A 12,975-nucleotide genomic window follows, 5' to 3' on the forward strand; every position below is an offset into this window, starting at 1 on the left:
TGCCCATTTTTAGACTGAATCTTGCCAAAAATTCTTCATTGTTACACTCGTTTAATATATAAAGTCTGTGCCTTATTTTCTTTGTTTCCGCACTCTCAAAAATACATTATATATAATTCATCATCACTATTAGAGATTCATGTCTAATGCTGCTGCCATTTTATATTTTATTCTCTAGATATAAATTTAACAAATACTGAAAGCATGGAATAGCTTATTCGGAAGTTATCCTCCGAATAAAGGCTGGTCCACAATAAACTGGGAACGGAAACGATAACGAGAACAAAAACAGAAAGATTGTTAAAATAAATGTATTTAAATGTGAGCATTCACAAATGACTATTGTGAATGCTCACATTTAAATACATTTATTTTAACATTATTTCCGTTCTCGTTCTCGTTATCGTTTCCGTTCCCGGTTTATTGTGAACCAGCCTTAATGCACTATTCCAAGTTCGTACAACACATTTCTCGTATAACCACGGAATTAATTTTAACAGGACTTTATTCCGTGTTCGTACAACTGGACAAGAATCTGAAAATAGAGCAAAAATCTGAAAATCGATAAATAAGTCACATAGGAGTTGTTGCAGAAACAACGATGATGTGCACTTTAATCGTACAGTTTATAAATGAAGCTACATACCTAACTGTTCAAGATAAAAACATTATAAATTTAATTTGTGTGTAGTACGTACTACTGGGTTACGTAATCATTGTGTGTGAAAATTCTGAGAAAATCATATTGTTCGTATTCAATTTGAACACACAATAGAATATTTCATTTCTGTGCCTCTTTATACAACTGTATAAAGAGAATATCACTGTCAACATGATGAAGTACTTACTAGATTGTTATTAAACGCGTAAAACATATAATGAGAAAGCAGGTATAGCATTCTTGACACCGATTTTTGTTTATGTGTTCACTTGAACTCATGGCCTTTTCATGCTTTCTATAGTTTTCCCTAATGGTTAATGATAGCGAATTCTTCATTTGACGACAAAAGAAACTGGTACCTCACAAGAAAGCTATTTTTTCTCCGTGGATTGTAGTGATAGTATTGATGATGTATGAGGATTAGTGGAATTGTGGCAGGAGAAATTAGTGTAGTATTGTCGAAAAAAGAAGCCTTTCTGAATGGTGAAGATAAATACGACAAAGAAGGAGATGATCGACCAGCTAGGAAATACCCCGAAAACCTGCAAACTTGCCTCAAATTTTTCTTTGTCCGCCACAAATTCCATTTGGTTGCACCGATTTTTAAACGTGAGATTCTGCTCTGTAGATTAACATTGTATCCAGAGGCAAATTCCACAAAGGTATGGTGGTGTACATTATAAGTAAATTCTCTATTAAGTAATAAAAATATTACATTTTCTGTTCCACAAAAGAATTTTCTACACTAGTACTTTACCACTCCATACTTACAAATTACCAATGAAGTTTCATGATTGTGTTCCACAAAAGTACTAGTATTTGTAACTTACTAGTGAATTGTCTAGTTTTCTCTACCAATGAAAGGGGACTAATACATAGGCTACATGTACTAATGCGATTTAAATATATTTACTTCATAACATTAAGATATATTTTGATATATATGTGCTATAGAATATCTTTTCTTGCTTCTCTTCCCTTCAAAAGAAACAATTTCATCTTCTTTGACACCATTTGAAGAAACGTTTCGATTATCCAACTAAATTAATTTATTCTGAATTTAATGTATTTAATATTGAACAAATTTATAAGTATACGCTGTTAAAATTTTATCATAAAAATCGTAATAAGTTTGTATTACAGACACACAATTATGACACAAGACGAAATATTAATTCAACATCAGTAGAACCTAAATGTCTCACATCTGCTGGTCTAAAGCATAGCATAAATTTTGGCCCTCGGTTGTACAATGCTTTAACTAAATTACACTCAGAACTTCTAACATGTAACCCACTAACATATAACAAGAAAATTAGAAACGTGTTAATATCTTCAATTTGATTAAATAAATTTATAACGTGCGATATTATTCTTCTCTAGTGTTAATATTATATTATATAATTCCATTGCCGCTGTAATTATATTTTAGTTCCTATTTTATTTTACTTATTTATTATTATTATTATTTTTTATTTTAATATTATATCTGAACTGCGACCGAGCACGAGCGCTGCTCATTCGGTCTCAAATTTTGTTAATACTACTGTATCTTCTTTTTATATTGCTTGTATTATTTTATTTCTATTTCTCTTGTTTGTTTTGTAATTATATTCTTTATTCTGTATATTTCAATTTAAATAAAATAAATAAATAAATAGATTTCAGTAATTTTGCAGCGTTTGTAATTTCGTAACAATTAATTTTGGTGGTGAAGATCGTTATTAGTGGCCTATGCTGGCTAATATGGGAAACTATCAAGGAGCATTATGTGGGGATCGCGTGAGAACATGGTGATAATAAAGAAGTAAATTTTTCATTTTTAAAGAAGTACCGGTAAACTAAAATAAATAACATTGTAGGGTTACGAAATTCAAAAAATCTCAGAATCTTTGCTGTATAACAAACCTTAAAATACATTACGATTAAAGAGGCAAACATAACCTAATTCGACGAATGAAATACGAAAATAACCAGCTGCTTCATGTTATGACGTAGTATTTTATTGATATGACGTCACTAGTAGCGAGTCATTGGTAATGTACAACAAACTTTAATTCTTTCATGGAACAGAGAGGTACAACTCCATACTGTACAGTAGTGGCAAAAAAACCGGACCGACCCTTGTAGCTGATTTCAGAGCCTTGTTCACTCCAGAGCACGATAGACTGGTAACTAAGACTTTCGTGGTTCGAATCCTGCCTGGGAACGAAACTTTTTTTTGTTCCTTATTCAAATTTATTCCCAATACTTTTCGATTGCTGGTAAAATTCATGTTCTGGGAATAATAAATTAATTAAGTAGTAAAATATCGCTGCAATCGAAAAGTATTCGGATTAAATTTGAATAAGGAAAAAAAAAAGTTTCCTTCCCAGGCAGGATTCGAACCACGAAAATCTTAGTTACCAGTCTACCGTGCTCTGGAGTGAACAAGGCTCTGAAATCAGGTACAAGGGTCGGTCCGGTTTTTTTTGCCACTACTGTACAACATCTTTCATCAGTAATTGTACCTTTGTGGAATAGGCTCCTGGTAGTTATCTAGTTAATTGCGTTTATTAAATGTGCAATGAGCATAAAGCGGACCAATTACACAATTAATTCAACATTTACAATTAAATATACGTAAAATTAACTTGTAATAATAATGTTTATAGCAGCAACTGAGGAGTAACCTTAACGCCACAAGAAATACATGGTCGTGAATTTCCTCATATTCCCGATATGCGAAGATATTTATATCAGATTAATTGATAGTAAAGCGATAAGTAGGACTGAAATACAATTCATGCAAGTGACGTAACCAAGACGTGTTGTACAACTTGGGTGACATGCTGACATAACTTTATGAGAGCTTGCATCACATAGGTATTTCTATTATTTGTTACAAAATTGACTCTTCTCATAAATAAAAATTATTTGAAAGTAGTTACTGCTGCTAATTTAAAATTTTTATTTCATAAAATGTAATGGGAAATCATCTCGGAAGCGTGAAGCTGTGTGTTCTCAAAAGTTTGGTGTTCGAGCACCGACGTCGACTATTCCAGTCATTTTAGTCATTTCTGTCAAGTTTTCTCGGCAGCCTAAGTCTTCATGTATTAAAGTGTTACTCCAAATATCATTCAATGATTTGGTTAATGTTTAATAATGTCAGCTGTTTAAATGCTTTTTTTCTGTTTTAAATGTCCAATAAAATAAACAAATATTCAGATTTTATTTTCAAATTTTATTGGGCGAGTTTTAGCGTTTTCGCTTGTCTCCAAACGATAGTCATCCGCATTTACACAATTTATCATCATCATCATCATCATCATCATCAAACCACAAGACTTTTCGTCACGCTTGCACTTTCGGTTTCACAAATATAAGTATTATATTATTTTAAAATTGATCTTGAAATTTTCTCGGTCTGCCAATATTTCGTTCTCATACAGGTTTGTAATTGCATGTTTGGGAAATTTGATCCGATGTGATTCCATTCTGAATAGACTGGGCGAAATTTGAATCTCTATCTTGATATAATATACAAGGGGGTCAGAAGGAAAGAGGTATAAGTGCATTCCAATTACTTTTGAGAAAATGTGGTTGAAAATGTTTAAGATTTTATAAATTCCGTGAAGTTTTGATTTTAAACGTTAATGTGTGATGTCGTTGAAAGATATATCTTTTGCCACTAAATTTTTTTATGCTTTAGCTTACCCTGGATGCAATTAACTCACTTTTAGAAATGTCACTTGTACACCTTTGCTTCTGACTCCCTCCATATGTCATATTTGTAATAATGTATTACTTCCTTGATTTGATTGATGGCCAAGTAAAATATAATCATCCTATCTTATGGCCAAGTAAAATATAACCATCCCGTCTTTTCTAATAATAAAGTTGATACAAGCATAAACAACATAAAATAATAAGTACGAAAAAATGTGTTCTCTTTTATATAAGAATAAACAAATAATGCGTGGGATTTTTTAAATTTAAGAAGTTATTTGAGTTGGCCCAATTTTCATTACTTGTCTTATAATCATGAAAATCCAGAAATCTGCTTCTTTACAGAATATACGACAACATGCTTTAATGTTGTTCAGTTGTTATAGTAACGAGTTTATTTAAAACATTTGTTTTCAGTTTAATGTACATTTTATTCCATGAAATGGTTAATCAAGTTATATATGTGAAAATAAATCATTTTATATATGCAAACTCGTACTTGATGTTCTTTCGAATATTGGCTAAGTTTTTCAATCACTTTTAGAAGGTTTCATAGCCGCACTAGTTTCAAAGTTTACCTATGCAATGTGAGTCCTTTACAGAAGCTTGTGACAAAATTTTAAGCAAATAGGTTACGGATGCAAATAAATCAGGAAGGTCTTTTGTGTTAAAATTAGATGTTACAGTAGCTGAACTTTGCATGAAACACAACATTCATGTGTTAAGAATCTATAAGGAATGATTCCGCCTACATTCGTAGTACTGTGATATTAGACAGAATTATAAACCCTACCAGAATTTACATGACATCACTAGGAACAATCACTCTATCTATTAAAATATGTAACTGAAAGTAAATGCACTTATTGGTACAATTTTACGTACAAATTACAATCCTACTAAAATATAAAAATTAGTTTAATTATAAAATTTACTCATGAAATGGATAAGAAAAATCATTGTAATATTTAATTACAAGGCATATTATTCACCTGAAATCTTCGTCCATAAACAGTCGAAGTTACTGTAGGTGGTTACTCGAGGGATTCAAGTCGTTGGCACGATCACCATGACAGTTATTGTGAAGACCACCTGAAAACATCAAATGAAACATCACATCAATGTCTCTAATTATTGTAGATGCAGAATCGTGTAAGTAACTGGTGAATTACTACGGGAAGACTTACTATAAATGGTAGAAAAGAGCTTGAACACTTGTCACATTTAACACTGAACTTGGTTCTTTCAGTAAGTTACATACTCAAAAAGTAGTCATAAGTATAATTAAAAACATTTTACCTACCATAATGACGTTTTCTGATAGTCTTGCTAACAAGAATAAATAAGTATATTAGGATTTATTTTGACTAAATTAGTAGCGCTGAGGTAGTTCCATTTTATTCCGCTTATGCACCGTGCATATCGTCGTTGTTCCTGCAATAACTATGTGACATATATTATCGATTTTCAGATTTTTGCTCTATTAAATAACTTAAATAGTGATAGAGCAAATAATAAAATCTCCTATACGTAATTATATTTCTTTCTTTCGAAAATTTAAGAATTCACATTCTCCTATGTACTACTGCCATATTATTATTATTAAATATCCGTGGAAAAAAACCCTAATTCACCAAGCGGTATGCTAGGGTTTTAGTTTTGTTATACGGTATACTACTTATCTATACTACTTATTTTTACACAGATAATGGTGAAATATATATCTACAGTCTTTTAAAGATAAAGTTTAGCAAGTCTATAAATTGTCTGTAGCAACACGGTTTTTTGATCACTTCACATAGTGGAGTCCTGTATTAGGTGTTGCAGTCCAGAAGATGTGTCTTTATCTGAAATCTCTTTGCTTCAATAACAGGACAGTCAAATAGAAGGTAATTAATTGATGAACTAGTGGACTTACTCGTGTTAAATATGTAATATTCGTCCGGCTTACAGCTGTTTCAGTGCATCACGCACCATCATCAGAGCCTACTAGATCGCGACGTCATCTCGAACTTCTCTGCCTGTTAGGAGGGTGTGTTTTATTGTTGGAATGTGTTGCATTGTGGAGTCGAATAGTGTGTGTGTACTGAAATTGTTCTGTGTGTTGAGGATTTGATCGGGGTGTGTTTTAGTGTGTTTGTATATTTCGTATTGTTCTAGTGTGTTGAGTTTTTTGGTTCTTGGGTTGTGTGTGTAGGATTTCCATGTCCGTATTTATGTTATTGTATGTATGGTTGGCATTGGTTATGTGATCGGCGTATGTATATGTGTTGTGTCCTCTGGTTATAGCTTTAATGTGTTCTTTGTAGCGAGTTTGGAATGATCTGCCTGTCTGTCCTACGCAAGATTCAAAATGAAATAGGTGTTTCACACTGTGAAGGTCTTCGCGGCAGGAGCATGTAGAGTCGATGTCTGCTGGAATGTTGAATCTGTCGAAGTAAGTTCCAAATTTCCCATTTCCAGAAAGAAACTGCGTTGTTACGAAAGTAGGTTTGAAGTGATAGCTTTTGAGTCGGTCGTGGATTGTTGGGAAGTAGGTGTCTCTTGTTAGTGATCCGTTTGTGCTTGTCGTCCATCTAGTATTCTAGTTTTGATGAGCCTGTTGTCTTATTTGTTTCTTGATAAATGATATCGATTGTAGAGTGTAGGTCGGAGTTTCGCTGCTGGAGGCTGCTGCTTTCGCTAGCTCATCAGCTCTTTCATTTCCTCTTACACCATTGTGTCCACGGACCCAAGTGAGGCATATGTGCTGTGCGTACTTTTCAAGTAATTCCCTTGCCTCTATCGCTAATGGGTGACGGTTGTACTTGTCAGCGATGCAGTGAAGGGCAGCTTGGGAGTCACTAAATATGCGCATACTACTGCCATAGAATGAATAATTCATTGAAGGCTTCCAAGCATTATGAAAATTTAAGACATAAATGTTATATTAAAAGCTAATAATATGGCACATTCACCTTCAAAATAATTAATTACTAACATCTAAAGAAGTAGAGTTATCTTTGGATGGATCATTAAACCTTTAAATGCCTTTTTTCCAACAATTTTGCATTTTGGACCTGGTCACTTTTACCAAGAAACCGACTAAATGTGTTTTTCTTCCTACTGAACAATTTTATATTTTGCACATAGGAGTTACTGCAGGAACAATAACGATATACGAATCTGTTACAGGTTAGGTTTGGTTAGTTTAGACTTTTGGTATGCCTTGCATATACGATCTCCACAAAAAGTCCGTCATAAGTTCAACGATTTTCACTTTCAAAATCACTGAAACTACCTCAGCACCTTTATTTTTGCTGATCTTGCTGTATGTATAGCCTACTTAACGAATGTCTGGAATTAATACTACGAATAATTCTTATCATTAAACAAAGAATATTGGCTGAAGCTTGTGTAAATATCTTAACTCTTCTGTCTACTGATCTCATTTTTAGATATAAACGCATTCCATGCACATTGTTATCAGGTAATCTTAACCTCACTTCTTGTGTCTGAGAGAAAGCGTTATAAAAACTCCTGGAATTATAGTTGCACTTATCCTGAATTTCAATGTTATAATAATTATAAATATTATAATTTTTACTCGTTAAATACAATCAATCGTAACATACAGAAGAAAATGAGGACGATTGAGTACTCGAACTTATGAGTAGATTACGCAATTTAGAGTCCATCAAATCAAATTTTAGAATAGGTCTATTACGTACTGGCACACACATTTATATTAATACATGTATAATACACATAATTATAAGGGTTTATTGAAAATTAATTACAATTGTTACCATAACGGAAAGGAAATTAATACCAATAAATTCAATTGTCCTCTTTCTCGCGTAATTTATTGTAGATCCTAGCGGGTTTGTTAACGGCGTCATTCCAATTTCAATTACGTCTTCTTAATGACCGCTTTCTATTACATCTGGATTCCGTAGGTATTCATTTTGAGCCGCTAAGTAAACGAAATCAACTAAAATAATTTTTAAATCGCAACATACGGTAGACTATGTAGTGAATAGTTATTAATGAATTTCGGGAATACATCCAAATATAAAATAAAAATACCAAAATTTCGAAAAGCAGACTGTGCTGTAAAGTTATTCTTACGACATACGACATAACCGCCTCTTTACATCGGAATACGAATCCGAATGTGTTATTGCAGTAATTTTTAAAAGGCTGTTATAATATAATAAACTCTCCATTTTTTGCAGAAGTTGATAATATGCATAGTCTAATTTGAATTATGTCTCGGAAATATTTCCGTAGCAAAATAAAACATTAATAATATAACTTGTTATACAATATTCTAATTATACAAGAATGATGTCATGTATATATTAAAACAATTTATTATAAAAAGGGATTGAATTTATCAAATTAAATTTTTAGAAAAAACACAAATGATTCTTTCACCAGTTCTTCTTTTACCAGTCTATATAGACGTCTTATGCGTTACGCTTTATTCAAGAATTTCTGATAGATTACTTAATTTAATGATTTGTTGATTTCAACGGCGCTGAGACTTACATTATATAGACCTACAGTCTCCAAGATAATTATATACAATATCTTCACTATCCTAGCTCGAATGGTGTTGATTTTCAATGGAAATGGAAATGTATATATTACCATACTATAAAACTGGAAAGCGGCAGTATGAATTCACCGTTTCCTACGAAAGTAATAATAATAATAATAATAATAATAATAATAATAATAATAATAATAATAATAATAATAATAATCCGTGGCGCTACAGCCCGTGGAGGGCCTAGACCGACCAGCCGGCTGCTGGCCTCACGCCCACATGCCGAAGCAGAGGTGGACGATCATCCAACCAGAATGGAGGTATCGTGTGGTTAGTACGATGATCCCCCCAGCCGTTATAGCTGGCTTTCGCAACCGGATTTCGCTACCTATCGTAGCTCCCCAAGTGCATCACGATGCTGGGTGGGCACCGGTCCCATACACTGGCCGAAATTTCATGAGAAAATTTCTTCCCCCAAGAGGTTTCGAACCAGCGTTTCCTACGAAAGTACCAATGAAATAAAAATTTATTTTTCTCATTCTCGCCACATGCCTACTTGACATTTGTCTGAATTTAGGCTCATAGTACTAACAGCTGTAGTAGCCTATATCTAATATTGTCAAGCGTGAACGTTAGTTCTTTGTAAACATTTCCAATCCGATGTCGGTTTAATTCTTCTAGGCTTAAGAGTACCTTATGACATTATTGCTGAAGAAAATAGCACTTTCCACGTGTGATGGAAATAAAATTTAATTTATTCTGAATCGTCTTAAATATGAATACAATTCTTATGCCAGTAGCGATAACTATAATTAATCTTTTTAAATGGATAAAATTAAAAAAAAATACGTATTTCAATTCCGAAAAAGGTAAATAATGTTAAGTCTATCACGGTACTGTATGGCAAAAAGGGGATTTATATACCTGAATACTTGATTTGAGAAAGAAACAATGTCGATTTCGATTTTTTTTTGTAAGACGGTACAACATCATCGAAAAATTTTGTTCCTTTTATGAACCAGCACTGGACTCCCACATGGTGGGCCTATCTGACCGTATGTTGAGCACGATGTAGAACCGCAGCACAAAGGGATAGGAGAAAGGTAACAACCTTATAACACAAGAATTAATTTAAAAAATCAAGTCTTGTTAGTTTTAGTACATTTCGAAACAATTACATAATACTTTGCGCAATTTATTTCCATGTTTATTATTAGAAACAAAGTTACGCTATACGCCATAATCTATTATATTACTATGTCATAAATTCCATTATTTTGTAACAGTTCTATAATAATTCGTAAGTCAATTAACACAATTATATTTCTTATATTTAACATACTTCTAAATACTTATTATTAAACATAATTAATCTTGTGATAAATTAATTAAAATATACATACTGTAAAATGGGGTGAATAGGATCAGAGGGGGTGAATAGGATTAAAACTTTATTCTTGGTTATAAAGTTTGTTATAAACTGTACTTGAGCGGGATCACAGTCATTGGTTACTATTATTGTTCTAGTAACCAATGACTGTCTTCCCGCTCAATTGCAGTTTATAACAAACTTTATAACCAAGACTGAAGTTTTGATCCTATTCACCCCCACTGATCCTATTCACCCCATTTTACGGTATGTAAAAGAATTTCTTCCTTACACATTGTACTAGACAAATAATTACTTTAAAATGAAAATTAATTAATCGAAGTCCAAAAATAATCACCGTAACTTATTTTTTGCAGAACAAAATGAACGTTGTATTTTGTTACAATAACAATTTCACTATCGAAACAAAAATATTTATAGAATGTTGATTCCCCGCAGTATTTGCATTGACTCCAGCCAATGTCTCGCCAGGTTGACAATCGCAGCTTTCAAGTTTGCAAGTTTTTTTCGAATGTTCTCGAGTCATCTTTCTTGCGTGTCTTCAGATCTATTTTAATCTGAAACATAGGGTAATTATCGTCATTCAGTTTTATAAACTAAATGAGAAGATTACATATTCAGCTTCTAAATAATTAAAACCTTAAGTAACTGTATTGTTCGTTATCTTACAATCCTTTCTTTATATAATTTTGACGTAAAATATATTTGAAAGTCTATTAGATATTATCGCAGTGCAATATAGACCTACTAAAAATAAACTGTTTTTCGCTTTCACATTTTATATTGTAAGTGAAGAAAGAAAATTGTATTAATTCATACTTTAAATAGGAAATATATTTCTATTTCATTAAAATTTTATGAAATGTATATAAAAAGTAACTATTTCTCGTTGTAGATAGGCCTAAATTAGACACTTGGTTTCATTTTAATAATGCGGTGATGTAATTTAATGACATTTCATTCATTTAACGACTTGTGTTACTACTGAGAATTGCGTCTGAATTGCGCAGAATTTTTTGTTGTAAATGCAATAAAATGCAGCAATCTGGTAATAACATGTCTATTTCAAATTATAATAGACAAAAGTTAGCAAGAGATGACTGAAAATATGCCTTAGAAAACCCGTATATTATCATTATATAATTTCTTTCAGACAGTTTTGCCCATAAAATGATTATTGTAATTTTAACAAATTTTGGTAATTACGTTTCTTGCTGATTAGTTTAGTATTGCACAATGAAATGTTTTATTTACAGAAATGTGAAAAGATTTTAACGAGGTACGTTTAATGCTGAATTTTATAAATGGAAAGACTCGGCGAATCTCTCTTCAATGAGCTGTTAATATGTGAGAGAATTTGATTAATCTGTTTTAAAGTAAAACTCAAAAGTAGGGTTTTGTGAACAATGCCATGAACATATTATTTTTAAGTGATAAAAATTATTGTTAATACGCAAGTAACAGTTACTTTTTCTTTGCCACATCTTCCTACTTAGTTTATGCTGAAGATGTTCGGCTCATTATGAAATGTGTTTTCTGACTTCTTGCCAATGATGGTCAGCAACTTGTTAGGAAATAATGAGTATGTTTCACACGACTCTGTTAGCAAACGTGCACATTCTATTAAATCTGTAATAAAATGTTTACTTTTTAGTATTCTTTTACCAATATTTTAGAAAAAGCCCTTGTCTTGAGTTGTGAAAATTTATTAAAAAATTGTCATACTTTTAATTTGTAACGCGTATTTAAAGACTTTGTAGGTACTTATTTCAATATTGTACATAGGTGAAGGCTGTTTGTTGCCAACTTTATCATAAATAGTAGTTTCTAATTCAGGTGATCACTCTTCGATTCAACACTACAATTGGACGGAGTTACGCAATAACAGACCAACCGACAATTTGAAAAAAAAGGAAGATTTTTACACAAATCTGTTGATGGCAGGCTAATTTAATTCGGAAAAAATAAAGAATGCGATGTCTGAATGTTGCTGCTATTTATAAGCAAAAATTCATTTATTGCATAAAATTAATTTATTTATTTTGCTTTGAAATATTAATTCAACTGCTGGTCTCTTATCAAAAATAGGTTAGTCTTTTTTACTATTATTTGTGCTATGTTTTGTAATAGTATGAATGTTATAATACTTCTTGCATAAAATGTTTTATAAAAAAAACAGATTCATTTCAATGGCCAATATCTCGAAACAGGTTTTTGGCGCTTGGTCTCTTATTGCTTGCTACACTCCGTCTAATTTGACACTCGTCAAAGTCAACCGCAAATATTTTTGTACTACAAATTTTGAAACTGAATTAGGTCCCAGTTTTGTTACTTATCTGGTAGTGTTTGCTCGGTCCACACTTATTTCGCAAGATCCCTTTTCTACTACACATGTGACAAAATCTGTTTATTTTTAACATGAAATTGTTTTATACATACTAACTATATTAATTTGTATTTTTAAGGATATTGCAATTTCTTTAAATTTTCTCTACGATTACTATTTCAATTTCACTCGATACTGCTTACCTTTCAGTTCGTTTGAGTAATAATTATCTTACTTCATTTTTAAATAAAAATCTCTTAATAAATCAAGTAATATTTACTTAAGTGTCGTATTCTATATTAAAAATAGCTTAATTATGTTTAATCTTGAAAATCTTTTTGCATAGAATCACAAAT

General features: G+C 31.9%; 1 protein-coding gene across 3 annotated transcripts in view; it reads right to left on the reverse strand.

The window, feature by feature from the left end:
- Oatp74D (Organic anion transporting polypeptide 74D) overlaps positions 1-12,975 on the reverse strand; it is a 905,484-nt gene that overhangs the window by 324,815 nt on the left and 567,694 nt on the right. For all 3 annotated transcript variants that reach the window (XM_069818960.1, XM_069818962.1, XM_069818961.1), the window contains one exon: positions 5,362-5,461. The gene's annotated coding sequence lies outside the window, so the exon portion shown is untranslated. The remainder of the gene's footprint in view (positions 1-5,361; positions 5,462-12,975) is intronic.

This window comes from Periplaneta americana, chromosome 2 (genome assembly GCF_040183065.1).
Source record: "Periplaneta americana isolate PAMFEO1 chromosome 2, P.americana_PAMFEO1_priV1, whole genome shotgun sequence".
In the NCBI taxonomy this organism is placed as follows: domain Eukaryota; kingdom Metazoa; phylum Arthropoda; class Insecta; order Blattodea; family Blattidae; genus Periplaneta; species Periplaneta americana.